Genomic DNA, 21383 nt, shown 5'->3' on the forward strand with positions numbered 1-21383 from the left:
GGCAGCTTCTGGCCATCAAAATTTATGTACCTTTGGAGAGGAAAAGAAGAAGGAGAGGGAGAGGGAGAGGGAGACAGAGAGGGAAAGGGAGAGGATGAGCTGAGTTACCCAACTAGCTCGGTCCCCATTAAGGCAGCAGGGTCTCCTCACAGGTTGTGTATGTCCTTCTTTTTAAAGAGGACCATGATATCAGGGAAATGATGACATGACTTGCAGTTGACTTTGATTTGAGTGAGGGAGGGCTCTGAAAGGTCACCAGTCTCACTTTCCCTCAAGAGCCATCTGGATCCACATATATACATATACATATACATATACACATACACATACACATACACATACATATACATATACATATACATTGTAACAACAATACTACTATCAGCTGCTATGGAGGTGTGAGATCAATGCCAGCACACAGGAGGGTTGCTAGCACAGGTGCTTTGATCTGCTTTTCTAAGGAAAGCAATTTTAAGTGGTTTACAATATCCTGTTCATTAAATATACATATATCATTCACTTAGTTCAGGGGGAAAAGTCAGCACCCTGAATTTCAGATAAAATACAAACAGAAATTATAAGCAGAGACTATATAAGCGAAGCAAATAACATAAATCAACAGACAGGGCTTCTGTTGGTCTGTAGCAATGCATACATAATTGCCAGAGAGAGAAGCACCAACATCTGGATTTTCAAAGTAGGGGGGAACAGTCTTCCAACAAGTGAGCCACTGAAACAAAATGCTAGCCTCAGAATATATATATATATATATATACACTTCTTCAGGGTCAGAGGGCACCACAACTATGTGACTCAAACTCACATGACTTGGTCTTTCCTGTGACTTAAACAAGTCATCAAAGACCCTTGATTCAGGGGGGTGGAGCCAAGATGGCAGCTGGAAAACACAGACTTCCCTAAAGCTCTGCCTCAGGTCCCTGTAAACACCTATAAAAAACAGCTCTGAACAAATTCTACAACAGCAAAACCCACAAAATAGCAGAGGGCAGCAGGGCTCCAGCCAAGAAAAGCCTGGATGGTTGCGGGGTAAGGTCTATCACACGGACCTGGGAGCGGAGCAGAGCAAAGCCCAGCATGGGCCGCGCCAGGACTAACCAGACTGGGAGCCAGGTGGAACAGGCTGTAGTGCCCTGAATCAGTGAGCTGTGGAAGTTACCAGACTTCTAACCCACAAATGCCAAAGACAACAGAGAAGGTTAGTGAGAAAAACTACTGGATCAGAGTGAAAGGAGCTCCCTACTGGCCACCACCCTGGGGGTGGCAGAGGTGGTGCAGCTCTGAGGCTGCTTCCAGAGCTACAGCTGCAGTTGCTTCTGGCCCCAGGCCCACCTAGTTGGAAGAATTCAGCAGCGGATCAGAGCGGGAGTGCAGAGCCTGCTTGGATCTGAGTCGCAGTCCTGGTTGGCGGTTCTTGGGGGAGGAGGAGCCCTGCTCTGAAAACAGCAGCACAGCTCCTCAAGCTTGGGACAAAGTACTCTCTACTCTACAAGCAGTCATACCCCGACAAAAAGCTCAAGGGTCAAGTAGTTGGCTGGGAACATGAACAGGCAGTGAAAACAGACTCAGATTCAGACTCAGACTTTGGAATCTTTCTTTGGTGACAAAGAAGACCAAAACATACAGCCAGAAGAAGTCAACAAAGTCAAAGGGCCTACAGCAAAAGCCTCCAAGAAAAATATGAATTGGTCTCAGGCCATGGAAGAGCTCAAAAAGGATTTGGAAGAGCAAGTAAGAGAAGTAGAGGAAAAAATTGGGAAGAGACATGAGAGTGATGCAAGAAAAGCAAAGACTCTTGATTCAGTCAAAGATTTTTGATTGAAACAAAGACAAGATTCAATCAAAGGCAATTGATTGCCTTAGTGCCAAGAAGCATTCCAAAAGAAAAAACAGTGAAAAGTCTCACAATTTGCTTGCCATTATATACATATACATATACACATACATATACATATACATATACATACACATACATACATGCACATAAATGCATACACACACATATATAGATATATACACACATACGTTTATACCTATACACACATATGTATACCCATACACATACGTATACACTTACATATACACCCATGCACAGAAATACATACATGTGTATATACATATATGTACCTACATGCATATACTTACATACACATACACATGCTTAGATATCTATAATCACACTTATATGTATATATACATATATACATACATGTGCATACATATGTATGTATGTATATACACACAAACAAACATTGCTATCCATGTATATAAGACTGTGCTATATTTGTTTTTCCTCTGTTTCTATAAGAGTGGTTACCATCTTCAATTGATAAGTCCAAGTCTTTCCATATTTTTTCTAAGTCCACCAACTCTTCATTTCCTACAACACGGCAATATTCCAACCACATGCTGTCTAGTTGTTTTAAATAGCATAAAACAATATTGATTAATTTGGCTTTTATTTCTTTCTGAATTCAGACAACTTTTATACCTTTATAGAATATATGTATTGTTCCCTCTTTAAGCCATTCTAGATAAGAGAATCAGTTTGCAGAACTACCAGCCTTCCCCACCCCCATGGAAGTCCTCTGTGTCATTTCTTCCTCTCACATCTCATTTGTATAATTGCTCTTTTTCACCTTTTCCTAGCTGGTTTATTTTTTAGTATCACATCATATTCTCTACTACCCAATTACTAACTACCATCTTAGATATACAGTTTACATTTCCTTATATAAAAAGTACAGTCTGTCCTTATTAAGTCCCTTGTAATTAGTCTTTGATGTGTATCTTATGTTTCTCTTGGATCTTGTATGTCAAATTTTCTATTGAGTTGGGGTCTTTTTACAATAAAATTCTAAAAGTCTGACAATTTGTTGATGTCCTTTTCTTTCCGTTCAGGATTATGCTTTCCTTTGCTGGGTACAATACTTTTAAACACAAGCCCAATTCTTTTGCTCTTTGATATATAGGTCTTTGGTGTCTCTGTAATATAATTTATTTTCTTGTTTGTCATAATATTTTCTCTGTGAGCTGGGACATTTTGGAATTTAGCTATGATGTTCCTCTAAGTTTTCCTCATAGGGTCTCTTTCAGATGGTAATCAGTGGGGTTTCTTTTTCCTATTTTTGATCCATCTTTCAGGTAGTCTGATTATTCTTATATTTTCTCTTCTTGATCTTTTCTCCAGATAAGTTGTTTTTATTTTCTTATGAGATGTTTCAAAATCTCTTCTATTTTTTTCATTCTTTATATTTTGTTTTATTATTTCTTGTTATCCTATAACTTAGATGGCATTCCCTTGCCCAATTCTAATTTTCAAAGACTCATTTTCTTCTGTAAGATTCTGGATCTCATTTTCTAGTTGGTTAACTGTCTTTCCATAATCTTCTTGTTTTTCTTGAATTGTTTATTTCTTTTTAGTTTTTTCCTCAGTTTCTTTCATTTGATTTTAAAGTCTTTTATTAGTTCTTCTATGAATTCTTTGGGGGCAGGTGACCATTTGATGTTACTCTTTGGGATAGAAGAAGCTTTTTTTTGTTTCGGTATCCTCCACCGAAGATGAACCTCCATCTTCTCTTTTCACATTTTATCTTTCTATGATTGAGTTGTTTTCCCTTTGCTTGTTCATTTTATAAATTATTATTTCAATCACCTCTAGTCCTGAAGCCTGAGGGATGGTGCCTCTGGCCTCAGATTCTCCTTCAGTTCTCTCTCTGGCCTGGAACCAATTGCAGAAACTTCATCTTCCTGTAAGTGCCCACAGCAGTGGCATCCCCACCCTAGTGCCTCTGCACTCACTCGGTACTGGTTCCTCCTTGCTCAGGGCCCCATCTCAGCCACACAGCTGGTCCTGGCATCCCATATTAGAAAAGGTTCCCTTAATCTTCCCCTGCTCAGACACCTGACTCCCCACACTGCCTGGGAGACAAAAATTTCTGTGGCTGGGCAGAGGCTGCCTCCTAAACCAGCTAGCCCTAAGGCTCACTGCTTGCTGTTTCAGTGGAAGTACCCTGGAGGTGTTTAAACTTCACAGGAACCAAATCTACCCCTGTGGTCACACTCTTATGCCCCAAATCTTGTTTATTTGCACACCTCTACATTTGCCCTGAGGTGGTATTTTGTATTGTTTGTGGGGGAAATCTGAAGAGGTTGAAATTTTTTGACCTATTCCTTCATCTTTCCAGAATCCTCTTCATCGATTTTTCTTCTGAAGGTTTATATGTAGTTGTCTTTGTTTTGTTTTGTTTTGTTTGCTGGGTAGATTATACTCGATTGTAATCTGAGACCCTTTGCCTTCCAAAACATTACATTCTAAGCCCTCCATTTCTTTGACATAGTAGCTAATAAATCTTGTATGATCCTGACTTGGATTTAATGGTATTTGAATGTTTTCTTTTTGTCTTTTTTTAATATTTTCTCCTTGAACTATGAACTCTGGAATTTGGCTGCAATATTTCTGGGAGTTTTCATTTTTTTATTGCTTTTAAAAGGTGATCAGTGGACTCTTTCAGTTCTTATTTTACCCTCCTTTTATTAAACAGGCAGTTTTTCTTCATAATTTTTTTTTAAATATGATGTCTGGGCTCTTTTTTTAAAATGTGGCCTTAATGTTGTCCAATAATTCTTAAATTATTCTTCTCAATCTATTTTCTAAGTCAGATGTATTTCTAATGATGTATTTCTGATTTCCCCCTTTTTTCATTTTTTTTACTTTGTTTTATTGTTTATGTCTCATGGAGTTATTAGCTTCCACTAGATCAGTTTTATTTTTTATTAAATTATTTTAAGGAGGTTTTATATCTTTTTTTCCCTTTCATTCAATTCTGGATTTTTAGGAATTATTTTCAACATTGAAGCTCTGTACCTCTTTTACCATTTGGCCAACTGTTTTTAATATTTTATTATTAATTTAATATTTTTAGTTTTCAGCATTGATTTCCATAAGATTTTGAAATACAAATTATCTCCCCATTTTTACCCTCCCCCCACTCCAAGATGGCATATATTCTGATTGCCCTGTTCCCCAGTTAGCTGTCCCTTCTCTCAGCCCACTCCTCCCCCCCCCATTTCCTTTTCCCTTCCTTGCTTGTAGGGCAAGATAGATTTCTATGCCCCATTGCCTGTATATCTTATTTCTCAGTTACATGCAAAAATAACTTTTGTTAACATCTGCTTTTAAAACTTTGAGTTCCAAATTCTCTCCCCTCTTCCCTCTCCACCCAGCCCCCCTAAGAATGCAAGCAATTCAACATAGGCCACATGTGTATCATTATGTAAAACATTTCCACAATACACATGTTGTGAAAGACTAACTATATTTTGCTCCCTCCTATCCAGTTACCCTTTATTCAATTTTTGCCCTTGACCCTTTCCCTTTTCAAAAGTGTTGGCCTTTGATTACCTCCTCCCCCAACTACCCTCCCTTCTATTGTCCCCCCGTTTTCGTCCCCTTCCTCCTTCTTTCCTGTGGGGTAAGATACCCAATTGAGTGTGTATGTTATTCCCTCCTCAACTTAAATCCCATGAAAGGAAGATCCACTCATTCCCCCTTACCTGCCCCTTCTTCCCTTCCTACAGAACTGCTTTTTCTTGCCACTTTCATGAGAGATAATTTACACCATTCTACCTCTCCCTTTCTTCCTCTCTCAAAATATTCCTCTCATCCCTTAATATGATTTTATTTTTTTAGATAGTATCATCCCTTCATATTCAACTCACCCTGTGCCCTCTGTCTATATATATATATATATATATATATATATATATATATATATGCATGTATTCCCTTCAGGTAACCTAATACTGAGGTCTCATTAATTATATACATCATCTTTCCATGCAGGAATGTACACAAAACAGTTCAACTTTAGTAAGTCCCTTATGATTTCTCTTTCTTGTTTACCATTTCATGCTTCTCTTGATTCTTGTGTTTGAAAGTCAAATTTTCTATTCAGTTTTGGTCTTTTCACTGAGAAAGCTTGAAAGTCCTCTATTTTGTTGAAAATCCATATTTGTCCTTGGAGCATGACACTCAGTTTTGCTGGGTAGGTGATTCTTGGTTTTAATCTGAGCTCCATTGACCTCCGGAATATCATATTCCAAGCCCTTCAATCTCTTAATGTAGAAGCTGCTAGATCTTGGATTATTCTGATTGTGTTTGCACAATACTCAAATTGTTTCTTTCTGGCTGCTTGCAGTATTTTCTTCTTGACCTGGAAACTCTGGAATTTGGTGACAATACTCCTAGGAGTTTTCTTTTGGGGATCTTTTTCAGGAGGCGATCAGTGGATTCTTTCAATTTCTATTTTACCCTCTGGCTCTAGAATATCAGGGCATTTCTCCTTGATAATTTCTTGAAAGATAATACCTAGGCTCTTTTTTTGATCATGGCTTTTGGGTAGTCCAATAATTTTTAAATTATCTCTCCTGGATCTGTTTTCAAGGTTTTTACAATAAGATATTTCACTTTGTCTTCCATTTTCTCATTCCATTGGTTCTTTTTTTATAATATCTTGAATTCTCATAATGTCACTAGCTTCCACTTGCTCTAATCTAATTTTTAAGGTGGTATTTTCTTCAGTGGTCTTTTCGACCTCCTTTTCCATTTGGCTAATTCTGCCTCTCAAGGCATTCTTCTTCTCATTGGCTTTTTGGAGCTCTTTTGCCTTTTGAGTTAATCTATTTTTAAAGTGTTATTTTCTTCAGTATTTTTGGGTCTCCTTTAGCAAGTGATTGACTTGTTTTTCATGGTTTTCTTGCATCACTCTCACTTCTCTTCCGAATTTTTTCCTCTACTTTTCTTACTTGCTCTTCCAAATCTTTTTTGAGCTCTTCCATGGCCTGAGACCAATTCATATTTTTCTTGGTGGCTTTTGATGTAGGCTCTTTGGCTTTGTTGACTTCTCCTGGCTGAATGTTTTGGTCTTCTTTGTCACCAAAGAAGGATTCCAAAGTCTGAGTCTGAATCTTAGTTTGTTTTCACTGTCTGTTCATGTTCCCAGCCAACTACTTGACCCTTGAGCTTTTTGTCGGGGTATGACTGCTTGTAGAGTAGAGAGTACTTTGTCCCAAGCTTGAGGAGCTGTGCTGCTATTTTCAGAACTACTTCTACACAGCAAGTTCTGCCACACCAGTGCTCCTTCTCCTCCAAGAACTGCCAACCAGGATTGTGGCCCAGATCCAGGCTGGGCAAAGCAGGCTTTGCATTCCTGCTCTAATCCACAGCTTAACTCCTCCCACCAGGTGGGCCTGGGGCCAGAAGCAACTGCAACTGTAGCTCTGGAAGCAGCCTCAGAACTGCACCACCTCCACTGCCCCCAGGGCAGTAGCCAGGAACTCCTTGCATTCTGATCCAGCAGTTTTTTTTTCCCCCACTAACCTTCTCTGTTGTCTTTGGCGTTTGTGGGTTGAGAAGTCTGGTAATTGCCACAGCTCACTGATTCAGTGCCCGACACCTGTTCCACCCCACTCCCCGTCTGGTTGGTCCTGGTGTGGCCCATGCTGGGCTCTGCTCTGCTCCCAGCTCCATGTGATAGACCCTTCCCAGTGACCATGCAGGCTCTTCTGGGCTGGAGCCCTGCTTCCCTTTGCTATTTCATGGATTCTGCAGCTCTAGAATTTGTTCAGAGCCATTTTTATAGGTGTTTGGAGAGACCTGGAGGGGGAGCTTAAGCAAGTCCCTGCTTTCCAGCTGCCATCTTGGCTTAGCCCACCCAACTATTTTTTTTTTTAAGTTGTTATTTTGTTCGGTATATTTTCTGTCTCTTTTACAAAGCTCCTAATTGTTTTTCATAATTTTCTTTGATTGTTATTATTTCTTTTCTAACTTTTTTTTTCCCCTCTCTCACTCTCATTCGATCTTTAAAAGTATTTTGCTTTTTTTTAGACATTTCTAAAGCTCGTTGAGGAATTCTTTTTGGGTTTGTGTCCAATCCGACTTTTTCTTTCAGACTTTGTATATGTGTTCATATCATTCTACGGAGTTTGTCACTTGAGCTTCCCTATCACCATGATACCTCTTAATGGTCAGTTTCTTTTTGTTTTTCCGTTTATTTTTTGACTTTGTACTTTATGTTACATTTGGGCTTTGCTCACATTTCCAAACTTCTGGCTTTTTACTTCGGTGTTTTGAGAGTTGGTTCTTGGAATCTGTAAGTTTTCAGTCTTTCCAAGTTGACATTGCCTGGGGTGAAGTGTGATCATTGTTCTCTTGGTATGTACTGTCATCCTTACCTAGGTAGGCTCCCTTCTCCCTTGTGTCCCTGAACTGTGACTCAGAAATAGGTTATGGGCAATGGAGTTACCAGTAACTCCCAGTTCTTCATGTAGTTCTAGCACATTGATCTCTGTAATCTCCAACAAGTTGTCCAAACACCTATTGTCTCTGGGCATTAAGAGCTCTGGAAACTGTAACAGTTGTTGCTGTTGTTATCCCTGCTCTAGCCTCTAAGGCCAACAGCTGGTATTGATGCTGTACTGAGATTTCAGCCAGCCTCTACCACAGTGTCACAGACTTCTCATTCATACCTCCTGATTTGTCTTGGGCTAGAAAAAATCTTTCATCCTGACCTTTTCTTGTCTATGCCATTCAAATATCTGATTTTGTGCGTTATTTTAAAGTTGTTTGTTGGGAAATGCTGGGAGATTTGGGTTTGAATTCTGTTTCTGCCATCTTTGCTCTGTGACTCATTTTATGAAAGAAATTCCCTCCCTTACTCCAAACTTAAATTCAATTTCTCCTCATCTTCCTTTGTGGCATACTCCCTTACTTTGTCATATTTCTGCTTCTTGACACTTCATTTTCTGTAAAAAGATGCTTCATTTCTTTTGCACACATAATTTGTATCTCAAAGACTCTGCTCAACTTTGACTTTTCAAAAAATATGCTCAAAAGTCATGAATTCTATAAAAATCCATTCCCTGCCCCTTCATGAGATTATGTTCAACTTTGTAGTCCATATTATCCTTGGAGAGAAGCTGTATTCCATTTCTTCTTGGTACATCATTTTCCAGCCTTTCCTTTAATTCCTCATTGTAGATGATTAGTGCTTTTCAATTAAGTCTAGATTGCTGAAATTCATGAATTTTCTCTTCCTGGTTGCTTAGAGGATGTACGTCAATGTAGGGAAATTCGTCATCTTAATAACTACCTTTTTGCCTGAGTTAAACTTAGGATTCCTCTTTTCTATGTGATATGTTTCCAAAAGCTCTATACTTTTCTTTCTATTTCAAATATTTCTGGAGAGTTTTTAGCTAAGCTATACTGAAATATGGTGTTCATGCTTCCTAATTCATTATATAATTGGGGGGGGGGGACTACTAATCTTAGGATTTTTCACTGAACTATCATCAAGGTTATTTGTCAGGGCTTATAAAAACCATTTATTCTTCTAATTTACTATGCTTTTTAAATTTAGTTTCTTTCATTTTTTTTTCTTTCATGGTACTTGCTGTTTTATCACAATTTTCTAGCTGCTGATCTAACTTGTCACTTATCCTTTCCACTTTTTCTTTAAGAACACTGATCTCTTCTATTCCTTCACTTATTTAATTAGGTCTTTCAGTTACTTTGGAAGTCTCCAAGGGCATTCCATGAACTTTTCTTGCATTTGAGTGGTAATCATTGCATAATTATTCTCTTTCTCTATAGATTTTTACTTCACATTCTTTTACCCAATAGTATTTATTTGGAGTATTGAGATCTTTCAATTTTTTAAATCTAATTCCTTTAAGTTTTCTCCTTCCTTTTTATCCTTCCTTAAACCATAAACCCTGGGGAAGATTTTGTGTAGTTTTATTTTCCGTCACCCTACATTTGTGATTTTAATTTAATTTGTATTTTTATCACTAGTTTAAGGTCATGAAGGGTAGCTGGTCTTAGGGGGGAAAAAACCTCAGTACATTTAGACATTTTATTGTTAGTTGTTTAAATCACATTTTAAGAGGCATTTATTTCTTATTACACTCATGGATATGTGTTTTTTCCTCTCTAAACTAGGACTCTGTTTATTGAATTTGTTTAATTTTTCATTGCTTCATTTTTCTTTCCAACTTGGCTTCCATCTACATTTATTGAAAGCCTAACCATTCCTCCAAAACCACATCAAATGCCATTTTCTCCATGCAACTGTCCCTAATTCCTCAAATGGAAGTAATTTCCCTTTCCTTTGTTCTCTCATATTTTAATATCACTCTATGAATTATTCATATTCTATTTTGTGATATAGTCATTATGCAACATGTCTAATCACTTCCAGTAGACTCTAAACTCCTTGGGGAAGTAAGATGTTATATCTTATTCACTTTTTTTTTCTTTTAACACAGAAGGAGTGTCTTTCATATATTATGGACTTCAAAATGTTAGTTGAATTCATTTGTTCAGGATATCATACACAAACCTCTATTAATTAGAGTCATAATATCACAGAGTTTGAATTATGTTTAAAATTAATGCTATCCAACATTGATCCCAACAGGACTCTTCTCTAGTACATCTCTGAGAATCAATCAGTGATCCTTAGCTTCAATACCTTCAATGAAAAGGCGACATTAAAACATTTGGGAATTGTCTGTTATGTTTAATATACTCTGGTTTCTTACTTCTACTTCTTCCCTAAGTTATGCCATTTCAGTCTGAGTAAAAAAAAAGCCTAATGCCTTTTACCCATCTGAATGCTTCAAATACTTGAGTTACGTTTTTCTTAAAATTTCAGTGGAAATTTATGTGACATTAACTCTAATAACCTCAATAAAAATGCTACTAGAATGGAACAACAAAAGTTTTGATCCAAGGTGATAAGATTTAAAAGGTACTGATAGGACCAACTCATGGCATTTTTCCTCCTCTCTTGAATGAGATCATATGTCAAAAATAATGTTGATATCAACTGAAATGATAATAAAAAAAAAAACCAACTGAGAAGTAGCAAGATGGTGTTGCTGCTCCAGTTTACTTACCTGAGCTTTATGGGTAATGAGGGAAGTACCTTTCAGGGAAGGTGAGGAACATTTTAGATTCAGTCCATCATGCTCCCTTCTAGCTTTCTCTCTGGTCTTCTATAACTCCTCCTTCTTCATTTGCCTCATCTATACCTTCCTCCCCCTCCTTTTCCCCTCCCTTACTCTGACTCCTTCGATCTAGGCTCTACTCTTAACTTCCCACTCTAAAAGCATTCATCATTTCTAAAGTGCTCTTCTGTAAGATATTTGTTTTCATTTTAAAACTTTAACTTTCTTCCTCCATTCATCTTATTGTATTCACAGAGACTTGACTCTCATCTGATGATACAGCTTCCCTGATAACCCTTTAAATCACTGTTTGTGCTTTCACATCTGCCTTCTGACTCACTACTCATGATTAGTTATTTGGGATAAGTTTTATCGCCTAGTGCCACTTCCAGGCTCTTCCTCTACCGACATCACTCAATAACCCCTCTTTCTGTGTGTCACTCAGTCTGTATTGTTAACAGGGACTCTGCAATGACTCTATTAATGTTAGAACTTTCCTTCTTCAAGGGGGAACAGGGCAATGGAGTCACACAACAACTAGCCATTCAGAAAGTCTTCTTAAATCCAAAACTGATTGACATGCTAGTGATCTTTGTGAGTGAACTCTACCCAAATTCGGAGATGCCTGTAGCTACCAGAAACCACAGGACCAACTATGTTCAGTTTAAAGGCAACTTTGAGCAGAACCTGCAGATTCAAGACTTTATTTAAGACTTTCTAAACATCCCAATGCCTGGCTTATTGTGTCTGCAGTTGTTGTCTCCCTTGACTCCCACTCCCCACCCAAAAACCACAAGAAACTATACCTCACCCCTTTTCCACTCCCCTTTGAGCAGCTGAGAACTCTCTCTCCCTCTCTGTCCCCTTGTGGGATCTTCTCTCCCCAACAAGCCTTTGTCAGACAAGAAAAGCTTTTAAATTGCATATTGAATTGTTTGCATTTCAGGTCCATTAATGGGATGGAGGGTCTTTTGTTAACAGTATTTACTAACCAATCAAGATTCTGGTAGTTGTTTTCAACCCCCTATCAGGAAATAACCCTTCTTTTCTCAATGAGGCCAGTGCCTAATTCATGGTCTTTATCTCCTCCTGCCTTTATACTGGGGGACTTCAAAATGCATATTTATACTCTCCCAAGCAACCTAGATTCCAGGTCCTTTACTTAAACATAATCATTTAATCATGAGCTTTTCCTCTGCTCCACTTTAGCTACTCCAGAGATGGTAATAACTTTTATCTTGTCATCTTCTGCAAGTATTTGACTTGTATAGTCTTGAATTTTGAAATTCCTATTTCTGAAAATAATGTTGTCATCCTAACTGTCACTATGCCTTGAAATCCTGTTCCTCATACTTTGTGCTACCTCCATCTTATTTACAACTCAGTACTTTCTCAGGCCGACACCCCTGCCCTAGCCACTTTCCTCCTTTGGTAATGTTGAGGAAAAGAATTCAAAGCTATTCTGCCCTTTTCCTGCTTGCCCCCTTACCCTCTGACTAATCTTGCCCACCCAGGCCTCAGTCTTTGTTACTTTCACCATTAAGTAAATAATAACAATAATAAAATCCCTCACTTGATCTGTATATCTACTCTATTCTCCTCTATCTCTTATCTCTTTCATGTCTGAACTCCTCAAAAAGGTCATCTACTATCAATGCCTTCATTTCCTTTCCTTTCACTCTTCTAATTCCTTGAAGTTTGGCTTCTGATTTCACCTTTCTTTTGAAATTTTTCTATCCAAACTTACCGATGATTTCCAATCACCAAATGTAATGACTTTTGGTCATTTCTCAACCCTGTTGACATGTTTACAGACTTGGATATCATAGATTACTTTCTTTTCCTTGGCATTCTATTTTCTCTAGGCTGTCAAGATACTATTCTCACCTGGATCTCTTCACACACATGTATCCACTATTTTGGTCTCCTTTACTGAATTTTCATATTGATCATCCCTATAAATTGTGCATGTTCCTAAAGACTTTATCCTACCCCCTCTTCTAGTCCTAGCCTGTATAATTTTGTTTGGTAAGTTCATCACATCCTGAGGATTCAAATAGCAGCTCCATGCAGAAGATTTCCACATATATTTATTCAGACCTAACCTCTCTCTTCACCCGCAGTGTCACATCTCTAATTACCTGATAGACATCTTTATCTAATGACCTATAGTCATCTTAAATTCAGACTGTCCAATACTGATCACATTATCTTCCCTTCAATCTTTCCCCTCTTCCTAAATTTTCTATTATGATCAAGGGTTCCACCATCCTCCCAGTTATGGAGGCTCAAAACCAAGGTGCTGTCCTCAACTTCTAACCCTCTCTAACCACCTATATGCAAGTTATTGTCAAATACTATTGCTTTACCTCCTCAACATCCCTAACATAATTCCCCTTCTCTGCATTCACAGTCACTGACTACTGCATGTCCTTATTGCCTCATGCTTGGAACTATTGCAACAGCTTCATTTTTAGTCATCTTGACTCAAGTCACTTCTCAATCCATACCATTCCCCTCTTTATAAATCTTGAGGGTTTGTACTTCATTTAGGATCAAATATTGAATCTTCTTTTTGTCATTCAAAATCCTTCATAACCTGGCCCCTTCCTATATTTCCAATTTACTTACACACTCCTTCCTCCCATATTCGTTCCATGTGATTCAATGGCACTGGCTTTTTTTGCCATTCCTCCAAGATTTTCCATCTCCCCACCTAAGGAATTTTCACTGGCAGTCTCTTATGCCTGGTATGGTCTCCCTCTTCTTCTCCACCTCCTAATTTCACTGGCTTCCTTCAAATCTCAACTAAAAACTCATCATTTGCAAAAAGCCTTTCCCAGACCTCCTTAATCTTCTTTCTAAAACTATCTCCAATTTTTCCTACATATAGCTTGATTGTTATTGTTGTTTGCAAGTTGCTTCCTACATTAGACTGCAGGTGCCTTGAAAGCAGATGCTGATTTTTACCTGTCTTTCTATCCCCAGTACTTAGCACTCTGTTTGAAGCATGGTTGGACCTTGTTAAGTGCTTCTTGACTTGACTTTTAAAGTTCACAGAACTGTCAGTTCTGCTATAGCATGACATATACATTCCTGAAATCCACAATGCTATACAAAAACTTCAAAATTAACAAAAAAAAAACCTAAAGTTAATGGGAAAATGGGTTAGAGATACAATACTCAAAAACTTTATCAGTGACACACATAAAATATAGTAACCTAATAAAGTGATAGGACAGTTTTATGCGTGTTCTGTGGTGAAGAAATATATAAATCATACAATAAAGAGTGTCAGAATACACTACATCCTCAGACTGTTGCTCAGCTTCTGCTTCTTTGGGCTGGCAGTCAGGTGAGAGAGTCCTTATTTTATTTAGGGTAACAGATAAGGGAGCAATGGGAGTTATAGGGGTAGAGTTTGTGGGAGAAGACCAGACCTCCTCTACCCACAGCTCCTACTCTATAAAAAGATACATAATAAATATCACACTTTACCTGGAAAAAACCCTGAAATTTGCTTGTAGACATGAACGTAACAAGAAGAATTAGGTTTAGATCAATTGAGGCTATCATTGTATTCTACTCTGTAATACTGAGATCACATCTACAATACCATGTTCATTTCTAGACACTACATTTTTGAGCAGTATGCTGAAAAAAATGTAGTTAATTTCCAAAACTGGTACAGTAAAATTTCTAAAAATCACAATTTATGAGGACAATACTTGCTCTGGGATCAGATGATCTGGGTTTGAGTCCTATCTTTCTTGCTTAGGATTTGTGTGACCTTGGGTAAAACCTGAATTTTCCTGAGTCTTAGTTACTATTTTGTAAAATTAGAGGTTTGGATTATAAAACTTCTGAGGTCCCTTCTGACTCTAATATCAATTATCCTATGTGGGAGCATTCACTTATAAACAATAGGAAAATTCTGGAGACCCAAATACTGACATTATTTATTTGTTATTTTCAAATACTTTATTTGTCTATGCCACTTCAGAAAGTGTAACTATGATTCATATTCAAAGTTATAAGGAGAAATAATATTCATTCAGTATAAAAAAACAGAACTCTTTGAAAAAAGAAATGTATTATCTAACAAAATAGGCATTTATGCTTCCTTAGAAATATTTAAGATTTGGTGAAGGATCACTTGTCTGTAATCTTGTTTGTATGGTTTCCTCCTTAAAGTCCTTAAAGACTCCTTGGTTTTTTTTCTGTCATTTGAATTCTCTTTTGATCTTGGAATTTTGATAAGAACAAGTTAAGCAATCAGCAAATACTCATTGAATGAATGCAGAAAATGACTATACAACTTAAAATGACTTAAAAATAAATTCAACTAAAAGTAACATGTAGAGACAAGTTTCATTTATTGTTTTAGTTCTTTAACATGATGAAAAAACTCTCTCAGACAAAGCAAGTAACTGGGAGGAAAGCCAAGAAAAACAACTTGTCATATTATCCATAGGAGGCAATGTGACACAGTGAATTAAGAACTTGTCATAGAATCAGGAAGACCTGAACTTAAGTCATGCCTCTGACCCATACTACCTGTTTCAATGTGGGCAAGTCATTTGACTTCTCAATGAACTCTGCAATTCCCTAAGACTAGACATTATAGTTAAAGTCTAGATCTTCATACATAAACAAAGTTTTTACACCAGGATTTCCCTTTCTTTCTGAAAGGAAGCAAGAAAAGAAAAGGATGAAAGGAGGAAGAAAGGGGGAAAGGAGGTGGGGAGAGAAAGGGAAGAGAAAGTAAGCAAAAGTAAGCAAGAAGGAAGGAAGGAAGGAAGGAAAGAAGGAAGAAAGGAAGGAAGGAAGGAAAGAAGGAAGGAAGGAAGGAAAGGTTCAATTACCTTGTTGATTTGGTAGGCCATTTCTGATTGTATGGATTTATTTCATCAACACCTGGCCCTTCTCTGTTCCATAATTGGCCCCAGTTAGAAACAGGGATTCCAACTGTACTGTGATGGATTCTTTGCTTCTTGTTCAAAATGACCCTTTGCTGAAAATAACTGTTGACCTAAATAAATAAGTACTTTCGATTCTATTTAGATTTAATCTTCTCTAGAGGTGCAGGCTGCTTAAAAATGCATGTGCTAAAATATTGAAATACATATTCGTTTTAAAACACCAATGATTACCTGAAGTAATAAAATATAATTTCTTTAATAGGATGTGATAAGCTGCACATAACTCAACTTTATTGCAAGTTATTTTGCAAGGCAAGAAATGAAGAAATTGATTGCTATGTCATTAAGATTTAACAAAATGAACCCTAATGGAGTTAAAAGTGCTTATTAACACTTTATTTAAGGACCTAACTTCATACATAACTGTCTTGGATATTGAGCATACTAATTTGCTTTATTTCCTTAATACTATCTTTTCCATTTCCATCTGAAAAAAGTTTAAATATAAGTAAAATACCATCTGTTTCTTTATATCATGAATATTAATTTGATATTTAATTCATTATAATATACACACACACATATATATACATATATATATGTATATATATTAATCCAAATTAGTTAATGCAGCAGGTCATCAATAAAACTGACGTATTGAGATAGAAATTCGGAAGCTGAGGGGTTAACAGAGGACCACAATACTCAGGGATAGAAATGCTATGTTGGTTGGTTCTCAGAGGTAGGGATATTCAAGATGCAAATCCTTAATAGAGATTTATTACTTTACACAGTGAGAACCAAAAGAAGTTGGATTCACAGAGTGGTGGAAGCAGTATATGCTTGAACATGTCCCATCTTAGAGAAGGAAGGCTGATAATTAAGTTCAGACAGGATCATAGGCTTACCCATGTACACTCAAAAGAGATCTCAAGCCAACCAGTTTGATGTTCTTCATTTTACAGATCAAGGAACTGAAGTCTAGAAAGTTTAAATTAATTGGTTGAGGTCACAAAATTAGCATATGTCAGAAGGAGAATTTGAAATCAAATCTTCTGACACCACAGGCAATTGTCTTTCTACTGTACTACATAGCCTGGAAATTCAGAACTAATGATTTTTAAAGTACTTTCCAGTCCCTGTGTTCTGACACTAGTCCCAATCGATGCATGCCACACAAGGAAACTGCAGCCTCATGAAACTAAACGGTAGTCAAAGATGCACAGCTAATAAGTAGCTACAGTGGTTGAGAAAGGGAGAGAGCTTGTGATATCAACACTAAGACCAAGAAGAGAAGCCAAGGACAAAAATATGTTATATACAATCATGGTTGCTTCATCTCACTGGGCCCAAATTTTCTCATTTAAAAAAATGAAGGGCTTAGCCAAGGTTGTCTTTACTTATAAACTTCTGAAATACAGAGCAGGAATGGACTAATTAATCAAACAATTGGATAGGGAATACAAGAGGAAGCAAAATCTTTCAATGAGTCTAAGGGTATAGATTCATTTTTGAAGGACCCACCAAGGCTTCTCAGTTCTGTCAGTTTAATCCATAAAGAAAGTGGGACAAAAGTGAGTCCTCATACAACTCCTGTTTAACAATTTCAAAATAGTATTTTATGTTCGAAGTTTAAGGTTACTGAAAATTAATTCAAAAGTGGTATATCCTCTTTAAAACAAAATAGTAAAAAAGCCCAATAAACATAATGGTAAGATGTCACAATATAGGGGAAACAAACATTGATGGTTTCCCAAACTCCTTGGCTTGATATTCAGCTGAATCAAACCCATCCTTCCAAACACTGTCCAGGCTAATTGTTACGTATGCCTTGGACTCTAGCCAAACATAATTTTCTTGAATATGTCTAGGCTACTCTTGCCTTAATATATTGCTTTTGTCATTATTGATGCTTTGATAAGGGAAACACCATGAGTCTTTCATTCATTTGATCATCTAACATCTATTAATTGAATACTACATGCCAGACATTGCTAGGTATGTGGGATACAAGATAGCTATGAGTCAGAGCCTGCTTTCAAAGATTCCAGTCTGTTCTATTAAATTATATTCTATTCAAGATTTTATTCTATTACATGAACACAGATAAGAAAATACAAATATATTAATAAAAATTAAAGGAAACATACTAGTACTATCCTAAGGGGCCAGGATGGAATAGGTTAGGATGTGACTATTGAACTTAATCCTGAAGGAAACTTGGGATACTAAGGAACAAAGGGGAGAAAAGAACATTCCTAGTGTACAGGACAACATGTTCAAAGATATGGAGATGGGAGATCAAATGTCAAATGCAGGGAACAGCAAATATGCCAGTTCATCTGGAATGTTGACTATGTGAGGAGAATGAAATATAGCAAATGTGAATGGGGCAACTAGGGAGTGCAGTGGATAAAGTCCTGGGCCTGGAGTCAGGGAGACTCACCTTCCTGAGTTCAAATCCAGTCTCAGACACTTACTAGCTGTGTGACCCAGAGTATGTCACTTAACCCTGTTTGCCTCAATTTCCTCATCTGAACAGTGATCTGGAGAAGGAAATTGGAAAGCACTTCATCCTGTATCTTTGCCAAGAGAACCCCAAATGAAGTTGTGAAGAATCAGAAACAACTGAAACGACTGAACAATAACAAGTGTGAAAAGTAGGCTACAGCAAGCATGTGAAGGACTTTAAATAGTAAAGATATTTGATCTTAGAGATGATTGAAGGTCATTGGAACAGGAGTCAGATCTACACTTAAAAAAATCACTTTGGCATCAGTATGAAGGAGTGGGGAGAGACTCTTACTTAGGGAGGAGCTAAAGTATAGTGGCTGCTGAGCCAGTAGAGTGAAGTGGTCAGATTGAGAGATGTGGAGGAAGAAACAGTAAGATCTGGCAACTGATTAGATATATAGCAAGACAAAGAATGATAAATCAAGGATAACAGAGAGCTTGGTAATGTTAGTGACCTTCAACAGAAACAGCAAAGTTTTAAAGAGAAGATATTTAAAGGAAAAGATGATAAGCTATTTGGAACATGTTGCATTTGAAATGCCTCTAGAACATTCAGTTTGAAATGCTCAATAGGCAATTGGTGATATAGGGGGGAAATATGGAGAAAAAACTAAGGCAAGATCCATGAGTCATCCATGTAGACTTGATAAGTAAACACATGGAAATTGATGTCATTGCTATGAGAAAATATGCAGCAAAAGGCTAAAAAAAGGGCCTAGGACAGAACTTTAGTTAGCACATACAGTTAGGATGCGTGATAGGAATGATGAACTGTATAGGGATACTCAGAATGAGTGATCTGAGTAGTAGTAGTAGGAATACCAGGAGAGAATAGAGTTACAAAAACCCAGAGGAGAAAGTATTGAGGATGAGAGGATAATTAGTAGTGTCAATTAAGGATTAAGTAACCTTTCAAAGAGTCTTCAGTTAAGTGATAAGATCAGAAGCTAGATTTCAAAGTGTTGAGAAATGAAAGGAAGAGCATTGCCAGTGGGTATAGTCAGAAAATTCTAGGAGTTTGCCTGAGAAAGAGAATCAACAAGACTGGAAAAAATGTTGAAAATTTGAAGGGGGCGTATATAGAGGAAGAAGTGAGGATGACTCAAATTTGATATCCTGGGTGATTGAATTATAGAGATATCCTCAAAGGAATCATAGACGTTAGGAAAGGGGGGCGGGTAGTAAGTTATCTTTTAGAAATATTGAGTTTAATGTGCCCGACAGCTAGATGAAAATGTCCAATAATCAGTTGGTGATGGGGGAATAGGGCACAGTGACTAGTGTTGTGCTTGATATATAGATCTGGAGCTCATCCACAGAGAAATCATAGTTGAAGTTACAGAAGCTGATGAATAAATTGGCTCAGGTTGGAAATGGAGTAGATTCAAACTTCTGTGAGAATTGATAATGAAATCAGCTTGGTGAGTGGAGATTGCACTTCCAAAATGAGCAAGATAGGGATACCCAGTCTCTCTTTCTCTTAAGCAAATATAGTGGGGAATAATCAGAGGGGTGGGGGGGGGTAAGTTTCAGACAATATAGAAGGAAGCGAAATCAAAGGACCAAGTGGAGTGGCTGTTCTTAAGGAGGGAGAGGGTCATTTCTTCAATAGAGGAGGGGTTGTAGGATGCCAAAAGTTTAGGAGAGGTAAAATGGAGGGTGGGGGGGAAGAGCTCAAAGAAAATTGCCTGTTTTCTCAGTAAAATATGCCATCGAATCACAGAGAAGACAGAGAGGGGATGGGTGTGGGAAGCTTGAGAGGAGAATAAAAGGTTTAAAACAGTTGCTTTTGTGAGTGTGGTACAGAGGTAAGAAGAAAAGAATAAAAGATTTGCTCTGTTCTAAGATGAATTTCTTCTCCTCAGGAGATTTTGAAAGGAAATACAGAATGCTTTGAGTAAATAGCTGGTTATGACTATGGTGTCAATCAATTAGGTTTCTTTTTCTTTCTTTTTTTTTACTAAGAGTTAAGATATAAGAATGAAAGGCCCTTTATTAGGGAAGAAATGATTTTCATGTGGTATGAGAAGATTGTTTTGGGCCAAAGTCTTGACATGATTAATATGATTGTCTTTTGGGAAATGATAAGTAGAGAGAAAAGAGAACCTCAGATAAAACTATATACAGGATACATTGGGGAAGATCAGAGATGAAACAGAAAGAATAATAGAGGAGGAACACCGCAATTCACAGAAGAAAATAAACACAAAGTTAGGAAAAATATTAATACTTACTGCCTCAGATGTCATCCATAATACTTATGGACTCAGATTTTCTCTATTGGGCTATTACAGACCTTCACAATATGACCTTTTCCTACCTTTCCAATCATTTTACATTATAATCTCCTCAGGGTAATCTATGGTATAGCAATGCTGGCCTAACTTTTATTCCTTGTTCAACATAATCCATCTCCAATTCATGCCTCTATCACATCTGGAATTGTCTCCCTCCTTAGTTTCACCTCCTTGATTCCCTCAAGACTTCTTCAAATTCTGCTTCACACAGTAAGATTTTCTCATCTCCTCCACCACTAATGCCCTTCCTCTAACATTATTTCTGATTTACCCTGTGTATCGCCTGAATGCACATAGTAATTTGTATGTTTTCTCCCACAATAGATTGTGAACTCCATGAAAGCAGGACTGTTTTTCATTTCATTTTATCCCCATCATTTATCACTGTCTTGCACATAGTAAGTGCTTAAAATGCTTCTTGACTGTATTTTCTTTCTCTGCTTTGCAATGTATTGAGTATGGTTCAGCAGCAAAGCGACCTAGAGACTTAAAAACAAATAGATATATACCATTGCATGCTTGAAACTGTGACTGCTGTGATGGTACTTAAATGGCCAGAATAAGTCAATGAGACCATATGCTTTGTACAAAATCATGGGATATGATGTGAGGTGGCAGAATT

This window comes from Trichosurus vulpecula, chromosome 1 (assembly GCF_011100635.1).
Source record: "Trichosurus vulpecula isolate mTriVul1 chromosome 1, mTriVul1.pri, whole genome shotgun sequence".
In the NCBI taxonomy this organism is placed as follows: Eukaryota; Metazoa; Chordata; class Mammalia; order Diprotodontia; family Phalangeridae; genus Trichosurus; species Trichosurus vulpecula.